This window comes from Sus scrofa, unplaced genomic scaffold (assembly GCF_000003025.6).
Source record: "Sus scrofa isolate TJ Tabasco breed Duroc unplaced genomic scaffold, Sscrofa11.1 Contig1462, whole genome shotgun sequence".
In the NCBI taxonomy this organism is placed as follows: Eukaryota; Metazoa; Chordata; class Mammalia; order Artiodactyla; family Suidae; genus Sus; species Sus scrofa.
The window spans coordinates 19,137-35,800 of record NW_018084886.1 but is presented as its reverse complement, the minus strand read 5'-3'; the positions used below and the strand labels follow the sequence as shown (position 1 = coordinate 35,800).

Sequence of the window (16,664 nt, the reverse complement as noted above, 5' to 3'; positions counted from 1 at the left end):
AATGTGAAATTTAAAAAGAGTTGAACTCATAGGAACAGAAAGCCAGAATGATGGTAGGAATGAAAAATAAACAACCTAAATGTCCATCGACAGAGGAGTGGATCAAGAAGATGTGGTACATATACACAATGGAATATTACTTAGACATTAAAAAGAACGAAATACCGGCATTTTTTGCAACATGGATGGACCTAGAAACTATCATGCCATACAATGAGACACCAACATCAAATGCTTTCACTGACATGTGGAATCTGAAAAAAGGACAGACTGAACTTCTTTGCAGAACAGATGCTGACTCACAGACATTGAAAAACTTATGGTCTCTGGAGGAGACAGTTTGGGGGTGGGGGGATGTGCTTGGGCTGTGGGATGGAAATCCTGTGAAATCAGATTGTTATGATCATTATACAACTACAGATGTGATAAATTCATTTGAGTAATAAAAAAATTTAAAAAAAGAAAATAATGATGCTCCATGACTTAAAAATACTGTGGGATTGAAATCCTATAAAATTGGATTGTGATGATCACTATACAACTATAAATGTAATAAATTCATTGAGTAATAAAAAATGATGGCTAACAAAAAAATGTTGTGTTTTTGTGGTTTGATTCAGCTGTTAGTACATTTTGGCATATTATCTTTATCAAATAAAAACTTTTTAATCAAAAGGCAGTGTGATTTTTGTTACATTCCATTTGAATCTTATTGTGTAGGATATTACAGTGTATGAGGATTCCAACACAACAGCTATGCCAGATATCGCAGAATTTGTGACCTCAGCAATACCTTCTCCTCTTTTGCAACCTCTTCAAAGTTTCTTTGATTTCTTTGTTCCTCAGACTGTATACCAAAGGGTTCACCATAGGAATCACCATAGTGTAGAAGACTGATGCAAATCTGTCAAAGCTGGAAGAACTTCCAGTGCTAGAACTTAAATAACAAAGACACTTGCGGTGTAAAAGAGACTAACTGCTGTCAAGTGAGAAGCACAGGTGTTGAAAGCCTTGGACCTGCCTTTAGCTGAAGTGATCTTCATGATGGAGATGACAATATAGACATAGGATATCATGATAACTAGGGCATTTACTATCCCAAAGATCATAGTTAATACAATAGTTAAAAGTTGTAAGAAGAATGTGTCAGTGCAGGAAAGAACTAACAGTTGGGGCATGTCACAGAAGAAGTGGTGGATGACATTAGGCCCACAGAAGTGGAGCTGAAGCATGGCACACACTTGGGACAGAGAACCAGAGAGTCCAGCCATATAGGACCCCAGCACCATCTGACCACAGAGAGTGGGTGACATGATTGATGAATAGAGGAGTGGGTTACAAATGGCAGCATATAAATCATAAGCCATGACTGTCATGAGACAAGATTCACTCAGTCCCATGGTCAAGAAAACCAAACTCTGAACCAAACAGCCCACATAGGTGATAATTTTTTGATTCTGGAAGAAGTTATAGAGCATCTTGGAAGCTGTGGAGCTCACATAGCAAATATCAATGAAGGACAGATTACTAAGGAAGAAGTACATGGGTGTGTGGAGGTGGGCACATATTCTTATTAAGATGATGAGGCACATATTCCAAGTCAGGGTTGTCATATAGATCAACAGGAATACAACAAAGAGCATTGCTATGATTCTGGGAAAATCTGAGAATCCCACGAAGATGAAAGAGGTGATCTCTGTAGTATTTCCTCCCCTAATCATTGGATTGGTGCTCCTGAAATCAGAAAAAAGACAAGGGAATGCATTGTTGACTCAGGTAAAATGGCAGCATTACAATTCTCATATGTGGCATATTTTTCCTCCATTGAATACTGGAAAAATGCAAATGTGTCACTGTCCTGAGAGGAAAACCCCCAGCTTTTCATCTAGAATTTTAAGAAATGCCTTCTGAGTACTTCAGGTTCTCAGTTATTTCATGAGGTCTCATTAAACTTAAAAGGTATATTTTATGAGGAGTTCCCATTGTGGCCCTGTGGTAACAAATCTGACTAGTATCCATGAGGATGAGGATTCAATTCCTAGCCTTGTTCAGTGGGTTAAGGATCTGGCATGCAGTGAGCTGTAATGCAGTTCACAGATGTGGCTTGGATCCTCTGTTGCTGTTGCTGTGGTATAGGCCAGCAGCTGTAGCTCTGATTTGATCTCTAACCTGGGAACCTCCATATGCCACAGGTGTGGCCCTAAAAAGACCCCTAAAAAAGACTTATTTTATGATAACTTTTGTCCCTCCCTGTGTATATTTATTGTGACTTTATATGTAACATGCATCTTCAAAGTCTTCCTGAAATCCACTATTAAATTTTACCATTTTACACTGCATAAAATGATATGTACACAGTGCAACAAAAAAAGTAAATGTCCTACAGCTGCGCTGTTGTCTGACCAATAAATTTGAACTTCAGCAAAAAGACATATTTTAAAAGTTGATTGAAAATGTTTAAACGAAAATAGAAATCCTGTGAGAACACATATAATGATGATATCATTGATTAAAATAACAAGTTTTTAAGAGACTTCTAATAATTCAATATAGAACTTCTGCTTTACAATCACTACACATAAATGCATCATTTTAGAATAAGTTTGAAATAGCTATTCTTTCCCAGATAACCATTTAGGCAGATTTTTAATTTAATTTAAGGAAAGACTCCCAAATTCATTCAATGAGGCCACTATTACTCTGATACCAAAATCAGACAAAAACACTACAAGAAAGACAGTTACAGGCCAATAGGTTTGATGAATATAGATGCAAAAAGCATCACCAAAATTAGCAAAACAAATCCAACAATATATGAAAAGGATCACAAACCATGATCAAGTTGGACCTCTTACAGGTCCAAGGAATGCTTCAACATATGACAATCAAGCAATGTCATACACCACATTAACAAAAGGAAAGGAAACATTTGAAATAGCTGTGCTCTCCATGATGGTCATCTAGATAAAATTTAAAAATTACTTTTTTGCTCTTTTTGCTTTTTTAGGGCTGCACCCATGCCATATGGAAGTTCCCAGTTTAGGGAAAGAATTGCAGCTATAGCTGCCAGCCTAAACCACAGCCACAGCAAAGCAGGACCCAAGCCACATCTACAACCTACACCACAGCTCATGGCAATGCTGGATCCCTGACCCACTGAGTCAGGGTAGGGGTCAAACCCACATCCTCATGGATTGTAGACAGATTTGTTTCCATTGTACCACAATTGGAACTCCCTAAAAAATTACTCCTTTACTCATAAAAAATTACACCATAAATAATAACTCCTCACATTTTATACAAATATATTCAATACATCAAGTCCAAAATGATGTGGAAAATTACATCTGATTTATAATCCTGATATACACAGAATGGATGCCCAATTAAATTATGAAATAGGCCTTCTTAGGGAAGTCTTTATACACAATTCCAAAATGATGCTAGAAGAACTCACTACTGGCCCCCACTCCTGTCCTGATTTTAAGATATTTTGCCTCCTGGGAAACAGTGTAGTACTCTGTGAAAGGTCAGACGTTAGAGATTTAGTTCCCAGTGATATAATCAAGATAACAACATAGGTCATTCCTGACTTCAGTTCCCGCCACCAAAAAAAAATTTTTGCAGCATTCCCATAGTTGCGCAGTGGAAAGGAGTCCAACTAGGAACCATGAGGTTGTGGGTTCGATCCTTGGCATTGCTCAGTGCGTTAAGGATCTGGCATTGCCCTGAGCTGTGGTGTAATTCAAAGACGCAGCTCAGATGGGGCATTGCTGTGGCATTGTTGTTGCATTGCTATTGCTAAGGCATAGGCCAGCAGCTGTAGCTCCAATTAGACCCCTAGCCTGGGAACCTCCATATGCCACAGGTGCAGCACCAAAAGGACAAAAAATATATATGTGTTAGCAATTATTCACAGACGAGATAACATGTGAAAATCTTAAAACACAGGAATAAGGCAGAAGCACACCCCTAGACCACAGAGATGGAGAAGGCCCACATTAGAAGGGTAGAGGAGCAGCACATTTCACTGCATTGCCCCTCCCCTATGTGACACAGTACTACACCAAGAGGACCCCTCTTGGCCTCTGCTTTCTTTAGTGAGAAAAAGAGAGGCCGATATGTACCTCCAGCTCCCCCAGCATTATGTGTCACTGCTCAGGAGGACCACTTCAGTCTCATTTCCTAGAAGCTATGTGGTAATCCATGGGGTTTGACCACTGGGAATCAGATTGTGCCAGAGAAGAGGGACAGGATTTGCAATAATTAGTACTTTGAGCAGACTGAGTTCCTGCTTGCAGCAGTTCTGCCTGATATGAGACTCCATACAGTGAGCCTTGAAGCCTATTCTCTTGCATCCCTAATTCCTAATCCTCCCTACTACTGAGGTTATTCTCAAGCACTACCCCTACAGGAAGCATGGCTGGAACACTCAGAAAATTACACAAGCCAGGAGCACATGAGTGGAGTGTCCAGTCAGTGGCTCTGCCCATCTGCAGACCAAAGCTAGTGGCTCCATCAGGCCAGGAAACTTGTGCAGTTACCCAAATATGGAGCCTTGCCAGTCTTGGGGCCTGTTCTATCACCATGCTCAGGCAAGGAAGCTAGTTGCTAGCCTGAACTACTGCTGAATACAGCCTTCAGCCATACATGGTTAGAAGAACTAACCAATGGATCTGGAAAGCTGCATAACCCATCCTACAACCCTGCTTTCAGTAGCATGTGAGCAGAGAGCCCAATCAATGGCTGTGCCTCTCTTAATGCCACTCTTGACCCAAATACCAAGGCAGAAATCCTATCAACTGTGTCAAACCATTGTCATCTTCTCCCCAACTTCAGAACATGGACAGTGTCCTCACCCATAAATAGACTTTAATAGCTAGCTAGCCCCAGCAGCCCAAGGGTATTACCAGATGACCCATCTAGAACTCCAAGCTGAACTGAATGGGGAATAGCTTTTGTTGCCAAGGCAAACACATGAAAAGACAACTAAGTGAAATTAAGAATGCATTAACAAAATGAACAAAATTAGTTCAACAAAGAAAGAGAAACCACACACACACAGAGACACACACATACACACACACGAAAGCAGGAGCTCTTGCTGTGGTGGTGGGTTAAGAAAACAACTGCAGTGACTTGGGTCACTGTAGAGGTTCAGGTTCAATCCATGGCCTCGCAGAGTGAGTTAAAGAATCTGTCATTGCTGTAGCTGCAGCTGGGGCTCAGATTTAGTCCCTGGCCCAGGAATTTCCATATGCCATAGGTGTGACATAAACAAACAAACAAACAAAAAAACCCAGAAATCCTAGTGGTTAATAATAAAATGACTGAAATGAAGAAATCAATAGAGTGTTTTAACACTACACTCAACCAAGCAGGAAGAATCAGTGAGATAGAAAATAAGTCATTTTAAATTATTCTGTCAAAGAAAACAAAAGAATGAAAAAAATTTAAGAACTACAAGACTTACTATGGGACACCATCACCATCAAGACAAAAGATATGCGCATTTTGGTATTCCTAGAAGAGAAAGGAATAGAAAGAATACATAAATCATTAATGACCAAAAGCTTCCCAAATCTGGGGAACAAAAGAGACATTCACGTTCAAGAGATCCCTAAGCCCCCAACAAGGTGTCATAAAGGGCTACATTGACAAATATTACAGTTAAGCTGTTAAATGTCAAAGGTGAGAATTTTGAAAACAACAAGAAAAAGGCAACCTATCACCTAAAAGGGAACTCCCCCTCATAAAATAATGGGCTGATTTCTCCTCAGAAAATTTTTAGGTCAGGAGAGGGCCCTTTCTTTCTTATTGGAAGAAAAACTATTAACCAAGAATACTATACATGGTAAAGTGTTCCTTCGGAGATAAAACTGTTAAAACCAAAGAAAAGCTGAGGATATTCATCACAGCCAGACCTGCCTTCCAAGAAATGCCAGAAGGTACTTCACAAGGAAATAAACATTTGAATGTAGGTGTAAGATGCACTGGTAAGTGTAATATAGAGTCAAAGTCATATGTTTTAATATTGTACTTGTGGTATGTAATGCACTTATGCTGATTTAAATTTTAAAAATAGACGTCTAAACAAAGCCATAGATACAATAATTCATATATTAAAACTTGTAAATTGCAACATTAATAACATAAAAAGTAAGGGCAGGGGATGAAGCAGTGTCAAATGTAGGAATGACATCCAAGTTAAATTGTTATCAGCTTAAAATTGGATGTTATAAATATATTTCCTGTAAGCCTCATGGTAACCACAAAGGAAAAACCTGTAGTTTCAACACAAAAGATTATGATAAAATGTCAAAGTTTACTGCTACACAAAGACATCACTTCAGAAAAGAAGACAGCAAGATAAGAAGCAAGGAATAATGAGTCTATAAAACAGAAACAATTAACAATTTGTCAGTAATGTCATAAACTATCAATCATTATTTTAAACATCAGCAGATTAAATTCTCCTGACAAAAGACATAGACTGTCTAAATAAATACAAAAGCAATATGCAACAATGCGTTTCTTTCAAGAGTGTCATTTTAGCTTTAAAGATAGAGGCTGAGAATGAAAGTGTAGGAAGATGTTTCAAGCCAATGGTAACCAAAATACTCAATGGAGAGAAGAAATTCTCTTCAATGTGTGGTATAGGGAAAATTGGATATTCATATGAAAAGAATGTGACTACTAGATCTCAATCTTACACCACTCAAAAAAATTATCTTGAAGGGAACTAAGGCTTAAATAAATGGTTCTATATAACCAATGACCATAAAACTCCTAGAAGAAAACAAGGGGGGGAAATTTCTTGATATGAGCCTTGGCAATGATTTTTTTTGAATAAGGAAAAAGCAAAAAAACAAATCTCAAAAATCAACAAGTGGATTTGTATCAAATAAAATAACCTTCTGCACAGCAAAATAATTAGCTTTTAAAAAGAGAGAAAAAGCAACCTATGGAATGAGAGAAAATACTTGCAAACCACACATATGATAAAGGATGAATTAAAAAATATATGAGATATAGAACTCAATACCAAAAATAATTTCAATAGGAACCCAATTAGCAATTAGGCAAAGGGACTGAATACGAAGACAACCAAGTGCCATAGACACATGGAAAGTTGCTTAATATCACTAATCATCAGAAAAATGACGATCAAAATCTTAATGAGCTATGACCTTGCACATGTTATAATGGCTATTATCAAAATGAAGAGATAACAAATGTTAGTGAGAATGTGTAGAAAAGGGAACCCTGTTCACTGCAATGGTAATGTAAGTTGGTGCAGCTACTATGAAAAACAGAGTGAAGTTTACTCAACCAGAAATAGAACTGCATATTCAGCAATTTCACTTCTGTGTATATATACAAATGAAACACAATCACTGTCCAGAATAGATATCTACAGCCCCATGTTCACTGCAGTTTTATTTACAATAGCCAAGACATTTGAATGAATAAAGAAATCATGATATATATACATTTCAGGCATCAGAAAACCTTGAGGGCATTGTGCTAAGTAATATAAGTCACATAGAGAAAGACAAATACTGTATGATCTCACTATGTGTGGGGGAAAAATCATAGAAGAGTTCCCATTGTGGCTCAGTGGAATCGAATCTGACTAGTATCCATCAGGACACAAGTTTGATCTCTGGCCCCACTCCATGGATTAAGGATTCAGCATTTCCAAGAGCTGTGGGGTATAGGTCACTGACATTGCTCAGATCTGGCATAGATGTGGCTGTGGCTGTAGCCAGCAGCTGTAGCTCTGATTCAACCCCTAGCATGGGAACTTCCATATTCCATAGGTGCAGCCCTAAAAAATAAAAAGAAAATCATAGAAGCAGAGACCAAGTCTGTGGTTCCAAAGAGGCAGAGGATGGAGAATGGGAGAATTGGGAGAAGGTGGTCAAATGTATAAACTTTCAGTTATAAGATAAATGAGTTCCAGGAATGTAATAGTCAACATAATGACAATAATTGAGAATTCTATATTGTATATTTGAGAGTTGTTAATGCTTTGAATTTTTCACCATTGAGAATGATGTCAGTTGTGGATGTGTCATATATGGCTATTAGTATGTTATGGTAGTTTCCCTCTATTTCTTGCTCACTTTCCAGAGAGTTTTTATCAGAAACAGGTGTTGAATTTTATCAAAAGCTTTTGACGCATCTATTGAGATGATCATATGGTTTTTATTCTTCAGTTTGTTGATGTGGCATGTCATAGTCATTGCTCTGCAGATACTGAAAAACCCTTGCATTCTAGCAATAAATCCCACTTGATCATGGCGGGATATAACTTTTTAATTTATTTTTGGATTCAGTTTGCTGGTATTTTGTTGATGATTGTTGCATCTATGTTCATAAGTGATATTGGCCTGTAATTTTCTTTTTCTCTGTGTGATATCCTCTGATTTTTGTATCAGGGTGATAGTGTTCTCATAGAATGAACTTGGAAATGTTCCTTCCTATGCAATTTCTAGAGGAGTTTCAGAAAGGTAGGTGTTAACTTTTATGTGAATGTTTGACAGAATTCGCCTGTGAAGCCATCCAGTCCCTGACGTTGGTTTTTTGGACTTCTTTAACCATAGTATGAATTTCAGTTCTTATGATTGGTCTACTCATATTTTCTATTTCTTTCTGGTTCAGTCTTGGGAGGTTGTACCTTTCTAAGTATCCGTCCGTTTCTTCTAGTTGTCCAATTTATTGGCATATAGTTTGCTTGTAGTAGTCTCTTATGATCCTTTGTATTTCTGTGATGACCATTGTAACTTTTTCTTTTTCATTTCTCATTTTATTGATTTCAGCCCTCTCCCCTTTTTTTCTTGGTGAGTCTGGCTAAAAGTAAATCAAATTTTTAATTTTTTTTAGGAACCAACTTTTGGTTTCATTGATCTTCTCTATTGTTTTCTTTGTCTCAATTTCATTTATTTCTGCTGTGATCTTTATAAGTTATTTCCTTCTAAAAATTTTAGCCTTTGTCTCTTCTTGCATCTCTAGTTTCAGAATGGGGGAAGATCTTTGCAAATGAAGTGCTCAACAAGGGATTAATCTGCTAAATACATAAATATCTCATTGAGCTTTCTACCAAAATAACAAAAAACCCCAACAATGGGCAAAAAATCTAGATAGACATTTCTCCAAAGAAGACAGACATGTGGCAAAAAAAAAAAAGCACATGAAAAGATGCTCAACATCACTAATTATTAGAGAAGTGCAATTCAAAACTACAATGACATATCACCTCACACCAGTCAGAATAGCTATCATCCAAAAGTCTACAAACAATAAATGATGGAGAAAGTGCAGAGAAAAGGGAACCCTCCTGCACTGCCTGTGGGAATGTAAGCTGATGCAACCACTATAGAGAACAGTATGGAAGTTACTTTAAAAACAAACTTTAGAATTTCCATATGATCCAGAAATCCCACTCCTGGGCATCTATCCAGGGAAAATCATAATTCAAGAAGATACATGGACTCCAATATTCATTGCACTGCTATTAAAAATAACCAAGACATGGAAGCAACTTAAATGTCCATCAACAGAAGAATGGGTGAATAAGATGTGGTACCTATATGCAATGGGATACTACCCAATCACAAAAGAGAAGGAAATAATGCCATTTGCACCAACATGAATGGACCTAGAGATTTTCATACAACATGAAGAAAGATAGAAAGTCAAATATCACATGATATATGTGGAATCTAATGAAAATGATATAAAAGAACTTCTTGATAATACAGAAACAAACTCAAATTTCAAAACTGATTTTATGGTTACCATAAATGAAACCATTGTAGAGAGGAAACAATGGGGAGGGTGAGAGTAACATATATACATTATGGTATAAAAGAGATGCTTAATGAGAACCTACTGTATAGCATAGGAAAATCTACTCAATGGTTTGTAATAGCCTACATGGGGAAAAAGAAGGGGTATAAGTACATGTATTACTAATTCACATTGCTGTACACCTGAAACTAATACAACATTTTAAGTCAACTATATGCCAATAAAATTAAATAAAAAGAAAGCTGTTAAGAGAGTAAATTTTAAAAGTTCTCATCCCAAGGGAAAAAATTGTACCTGTAAGAAATATGGACATTAACTAATTTTAATATGGTAATCATTTTGCAATATTTATTTATATCAAATCATTATGTTGTACATCTTAAATGTCTACAATATTATATAACAATTCCATCTCAACAAAACTGTAAAAAAAAGTTTTAGTTCTGATACCTTCTCCCTTTATGTCCCAGTAGGTCAAACACACTTGTCCAATATACTCACAATGAAGTGAGCACAGCCAAACACCCAAACTATAAAGCAAATGGGATATAGATGCTCAGCACAAAATCAAGTACCACAATCCTGCTCAAGAGCTGTTGGTTATTATTATCACTGATGGTTTACAGATAACCATGAATCAATAGATGTGCCCAGGGACAGGAATGCCAGCAGTGCTAGAGTTTTATGGGTTAATTTGTGGAAATACCTGAGGCATCATCAGCCCTGTACACAGTCATGTATCTTTGCCTCAAGGCAGGAGTAGATTCAGACTTCATTTAGAGGCAAGTCAAGTGAGCTGTGGCCATGAAGATACAAATCACCTAAAGCATGTTCAATTTACTTTGCTTGAATTTGAGAACATATGGGTCTATTGAAAATTGGCATCAATCTATGATGGGCCTTGATGTCCGGAGTCAAAGCAAATATTTCAATCCTTAAATACTACAAAGGTATATTTCTACTTTTTGCTGGTACATTCAGCATGTTACAGGTCCCTGACAGATTCATAACAGATTACACCTGACACTGTCCATAACCCAAACTGAGGTGAAAGAGAAAATCAATAGTAACATCCAAGAAAACTCTGGAAATGATTAATAATTGAAAGGAGTTGAACTTTCAGAAAACAAAAAGTAGTATAAATGTTGACAATTAATTGTTCTTGTAAGAATAGATGTGTCAAAAGAGCAAATAGAAATTTAAGAAATAAATTTTGTTATCAGTAAGAATTTAATATCTGATAAAGTCAGTATGTAAAATTGATAAAGGATAAACTCTACCATAAATGGTCTGTGAGACCCAGTTCCCTATAAGTAAAAAGCATTAGGGAAATAAATACATAAGCATTTTTATACTCTTGAGATGGGAAACATTTCTGAAATATAACACCAACACAGAAACAATAAGGAAAATATGATATAACAATTCAAATATGGTTATGGCTAAAATTTCCCTTACATAAAATGCTTTTTAATAATAATTGATGAACTGGTGAAAAATAGTCACAAAATATAAAAATATAATATGGCAAAGTGTTTAATTTAAAAGGCATGAGTTTTTGGGTTGAGTCCTTAGGGTTTTCTAGGTATAGTATCATGTCATCTGCATACAGTGACAGTTTTATCTCTTCTCTTCCTATATGGATGCCTTTTATTTCTTTTGTTTGTCTAATTGCTGTGGCCAGGACTTCCAAAACTATGTTGAAGAGCAGTGGTGAGAGTGGGCATCCCTGTCTTGTTCCAGATTTGAGTGAGAAGGCTTTCAGTTTTTCCCCATTGAGGATTATATTTGCTGTGGGTTTATCATAAATGGCTTTGATTATATTCAGGAATGTTCCCTCTATACCCACTTTGGCGAGGGTTTTGATTATGAATGGATGTTGAACTTTGTCAAATGCTTTTTCTGCATCTATTGTGATGCGTGCACCCGCATGTTCATTGCAGCACTCTTCACAATAGCCGAGACATGGAAACAACCCAAATGTCCATCGACAGATGATTGGATTCGGAAGAGGTGGTATATATACACAATGGAATACTACTCAGCCATGAAAAAGAATGACATAATGCCATTTGCAGCACCATGGATGGAACTAGAGAATCTCATCCTGAGTGAAATGACCCAGAAAGACAAAGACAAATACCATATGATATCACTTATAACTGGAATCTAATATCCAGCACAAATGAACATCTCCTCAGAAAAGAAAATCATGGACTTGGAGAAGAGACTTGTGGCTGCCTGATGGGAGGGGGACGGAGTGGGAGGGATCGGGAGCTTGGGCTTATCAGACACAACTTAGAATAGATGTACAAGGAGATCCTGCTGAATAGCATTGAGAACTATGTCTAGATACTCATGTTAAAACAGAAGAAAGGGTGGGGGGAAAAATGTAATTGTAATGTATACATGTAAGGATAACCTGACCCCCTTGCTGTACAGTGGGAAAATAAAAAAAAAAAAAAAATAAAAGGCATGAGTAGGAGTTCCTGTCATGGCACAGTGGAAACAAATCCCACCAGGAACTGTGAGGTTGTCGGTTCAATCCCTGGTCTCGCTCAGTGGGTTAAGGATCCGGTGTTGCCAGGAGCTGTGGTGTATGCTGGCACTATGGCTCTGATTGTACCCCTAGCCTTGGAACCTCCGTATGCCATAGGTGCAGCCTAAAAAGACAAAAGAAAAAAAAAGGGGGACGCATAAGTAAATACTGCTGTTGAGTACACAAAATGGTCCTACCTTATTGAGGAAAAAATACTTTATGTAATTTATATAATCTTCTCTCTCTCTCCACACACACACACACACACACACACACACACACACACACACAAAATGTGAGCTGGTTACAAATGCCTAAAATAATCATTGGTATGGAGTTGATGTTCTTCTTTGCACTTGTTGGTTGTTTTTCAATTTTCCACAACTCCTATCTTTATAATAAGAACAAGTTATTAAAATATATTAAACTTTAATCCTAAATGTAGCTAAGAAGAGAGATAAAAAAGTGGGAAAATGACAGGGAGAGAATGAAAGATAGAGAATGACAGGGAGAACAGACTCAGACTTTCCTGATTTATTACTGGATGTGTGACCCATAGAAAATTATTAATCCCTCAGACACCTCATTGATACATGGGGCTCTTAATACTTATAGGGTTGTTTCAGGAATTGAATGACATAAAGGCCTTAAAACAGTGAGCAATCAATAAATGTTGGCAATTGTCATTCTTATGGAATTCCTCACTGTAAAGGAAAAAATAAGGGAGAACTAAAACAAAAGGACCAAGGAGTTCTTCCAACTACCATATGCTCCAGCAATCCAATTCCTGGGCGTATATCTCAAGAAAACCATAATTTGCCAAGATACATGCACCTCAATGTTCACTGCAGCGCTGTTTACAATACCCAAGATATAGAATCAACCTGAATGTCCATCTACAGAGGATTTGATAAAGAAGACATTTAGCATATATACAATGGAATATTACTCAGCCATAAAAAAGAACGAAATAATGCTATTTGCAGCAACATGGATGGGCATAGAGATTATCATATGGAGTGAAGTAAGCCAGACAAAGAAAAATAAATATCATATGAGATCACTAATGTGTGGAATCTAATTTAAAATGATGAAAAAATCATTTACAAAATAGATGGAATTCCTGTTGAGGCACAGCAGGTTAAGGATCTGGCATTGTCTCTGAGGTGGTACAGGATCAAACCCTGACCCAGCACAATGAATTAAAGATCTGGCATTGCCACATTTGGGGCATGGATCACAGCTTGTGGCTTCAGTTGGATCTCTGGCTCAGGAACTACAATATCCTGCATGTGCATCCAGAAAAAAAAAAAATCTTACAAAACAAAAACAGGCTCAGGTTTTTGAAACCAAACTTATGTTTACCAGAGGGTAAATGTGGGGAGAGGGATAAGTAAGGGGTTGGGACTGATATATATAAACTACCATGTATAAAATAGGTAACAAGCACCTACTGTACAGCACAGGGAAATCTACTCAATACTGTGCCATAACTTGCATGGGGAAAGAAACAGAATGGAAGTATACATATATGTGCAACTGATTCACTTTGCTGCACACCTGAAACTAACACAACCTTGTCAGTCAACTGTACTCTAATTAAATTGTTTTAAAAATGAGTTCCTAAATTAGATGGCCTCTAAACCTAAACTCAGAATATTGTTAATAAATGACTGATTTATTTCCATGCTATTTCATCATCTCTCATTCAGCAAAATTGTAAACACCCGATGCTGCTTTTATGCTCCATCAACACCAACTACAATTGAACTGATGGTACTCTCACTACAAATAATATGTGGACTAGTGGAGATGCTACGCTATTTAATGATAAGCATCTCATGTACTAATATTTATATAATTAAATAAATATATTATAATACATTAGGAAATGGTTCTTTTACTCCCTTTTGAATATGAAAGTATAAATGTATTTGTTTTATTTCATTTTATGGTTTTACTAAATTTAAAATCTTTCTGTTTACTCTTACAATAGGGTGCTGCTAATATGTTTCTCAGATGATTTGTCCAAGATGAGTAGGAATCAAAGAAAATATTTTGAAAATAAAAACTCTCACACACAACATCTCCAAAACATCAACATAATTATTCAATTCAGTAAAACCACGCAAGATTTTGCCCAATTGCTTGTTAAGAAATTCTTCACTTTGTGAATACCTTTTGAAACAGACTCAGCCACAACTAAGCATTCTGTGTAACCCAGCACTCCCAGAAAAGAATGAAGAGCATTGTTTTACTTATTCATGAAAAAAATTGTCATAAAAATTTCTGTTGTTAGACTTTGGTAAACTAGAGGAAAAGCAAATGTATTCTGAATGTATTCACTCTTTTTGATTAAAAATTCTTAACGTGTTCATCACATCTTAATATTTAGAAGAAAAAAAATGACTGAGGTAAATATTGCTTGGAGATTTCACTACGGAGATAGAGCTAATCAAAACTTTGTCCAAAGATGATCTACAAAGGACATGGTCATTTGCCAGGTTGTGCAGGGTACAAAATAATGTGAAGAAAGCCAGGAATGGTGCTGGATGAAGAACAAGATAAGTAAAAGAAATTTAAAGTGACAGCTATACCAACACTACCTGTACTAGGAGCGGGCATGTCTGATGACTGTGTCACCTGTATCATCAGACCCCCAAGGTATTCATCATGAGAGGGGACAGCTATTTGAAATATTTCAAAAGGCCAGTGCAGGAGTTCCCGTCATGGCGCAGTGGTTAACGAATCCGACTAGGAACCATGAGGTTGCGGGTTTGGTCCCTGCCCTTGCTCAGTGGGTTAACGATCTGGCATTGCCGTGAGCTGTGGTGTAGGTTGCAGACGTGGCTCAGATCCTGTGTTGCTGTGGCTCTGGCATAGGCTGGTGGCTACAGCTCCGATTGGACCCCTAGCCTGGGAACCTCCATATGCCGTGGGAGCAGCCCAAGAAATAGCTAAAAAGACAAAAAAAAAAAAAAAAAAAAAAAAAAGGCCAGTGCAATGGTACTTGAGGACTTTGTCATACCATTATGGAGAAGCAATGAATCCAAGCTGTATATTGAAATCGACATCAAATTAATTATATTTTTTAAATTAGATTCCTCAGGAAAAAGTAAATCAAAAGAGTCCATGGGATGGATAAAGTTTGGAAACACAGACAGGCATTTTAAATCTTAGGAAATTTCCCTGAATTGAAGTAAATTATTATTTTAATTCAGCACTCGGTTAACTTGTACAATGTGTTGGGCTTCGTAGACATGATTTCATTTGATTTTACAGGATCCTATCACCCCCTCGTTTTCAGGGGAAAAAAATGGAAGGAAACAGAGTTCAAGATTACATTCTTGAGAAACTGCAGAACTAGTCCTCAACATTTGTCTCCCACCAGAGTGAGGACCTAAAATTTTAGGGTAGAGATCATCCTTTCACTGAAAGTCATAGAATCTGGGTAAGGAGAAAGAGAACATGAGGAAGAGCTCTATGAGGGGGTATGGACATGAGGAGGGGGGAAGAGTTGAAGAATGAAAGAAACAGAACTATAAACTTTGCTCCATGAACATCCTCCTAAAAGATTCACATGGCTATAGAGATAGCACAGAACCCACTGTTCTCTCTAAATCTCATCCTCTCACCTTGACTCCGTTCCCAAGAAGACAGAGTTCTTGCCAAAGGTTGACACTGTGTATCTCGTTCTCCCATAAAATTTTTCAGGTGGGCCCTATTGCCCTTCAAGATAGGAACTTTGTCCATGAGCTGGCTTCATCACTGCCAGAGAGATTCTCACAGGGGTGTTACTCTTAAATATGGTACTATAGGCAGAGGTGAAAGGAGAAGGACAATTAGAGAGAGGAACCTCTCCAGGTACTTGCTCTCTGGAGTCAGTGTTGTCATGGAGCTTTTGTCCCTGCTAATTTCACGCTCCACTTTGCCATGCCCCTTCTGGATCCATTCCCTACTTTCCAATAGTCCAATCATAATCTTAGGATTATAGCTTTTCTTTTAATGAACTCAAAGTCATTAGAGCTAGAAAGACCCAGGGATTTTTTAGTCCAATACCATCAATATCCAGGTGAGGACCTGAAGCCTGTAGAGCTAAGGGATTTGTCAAGATGACAAAGCAAGTTGGTAAGAATAACTTGAAACAATTATGTTAAGCATGTGCACTTCCTGTTTACTAAGTAGTTTCATTATACACATATACACATACACACATACTCTATTATATGTATACATACAGGAGTTCCCATGGTGCCTCAGTGGGTTAAGAACCAGACTAGTATCCATGAGGATGCAGGTTTGATACCTC

The 16,664-nt window shown here is 37.3% G+C and overlaps 1 pseudogene; it reads right to left on the bottom strand.

Annotated features, from left to right (window-relative positions):
• Window positions 1–783: 783 nt before the first annotated feature.
• Window positions 784–1,721, bottom strand: LOC110258169 (annotated as a pseudogene).
• Between the last annotated feature and the right edge of the window lie 14,943 nt (window positions 1,722–16,664).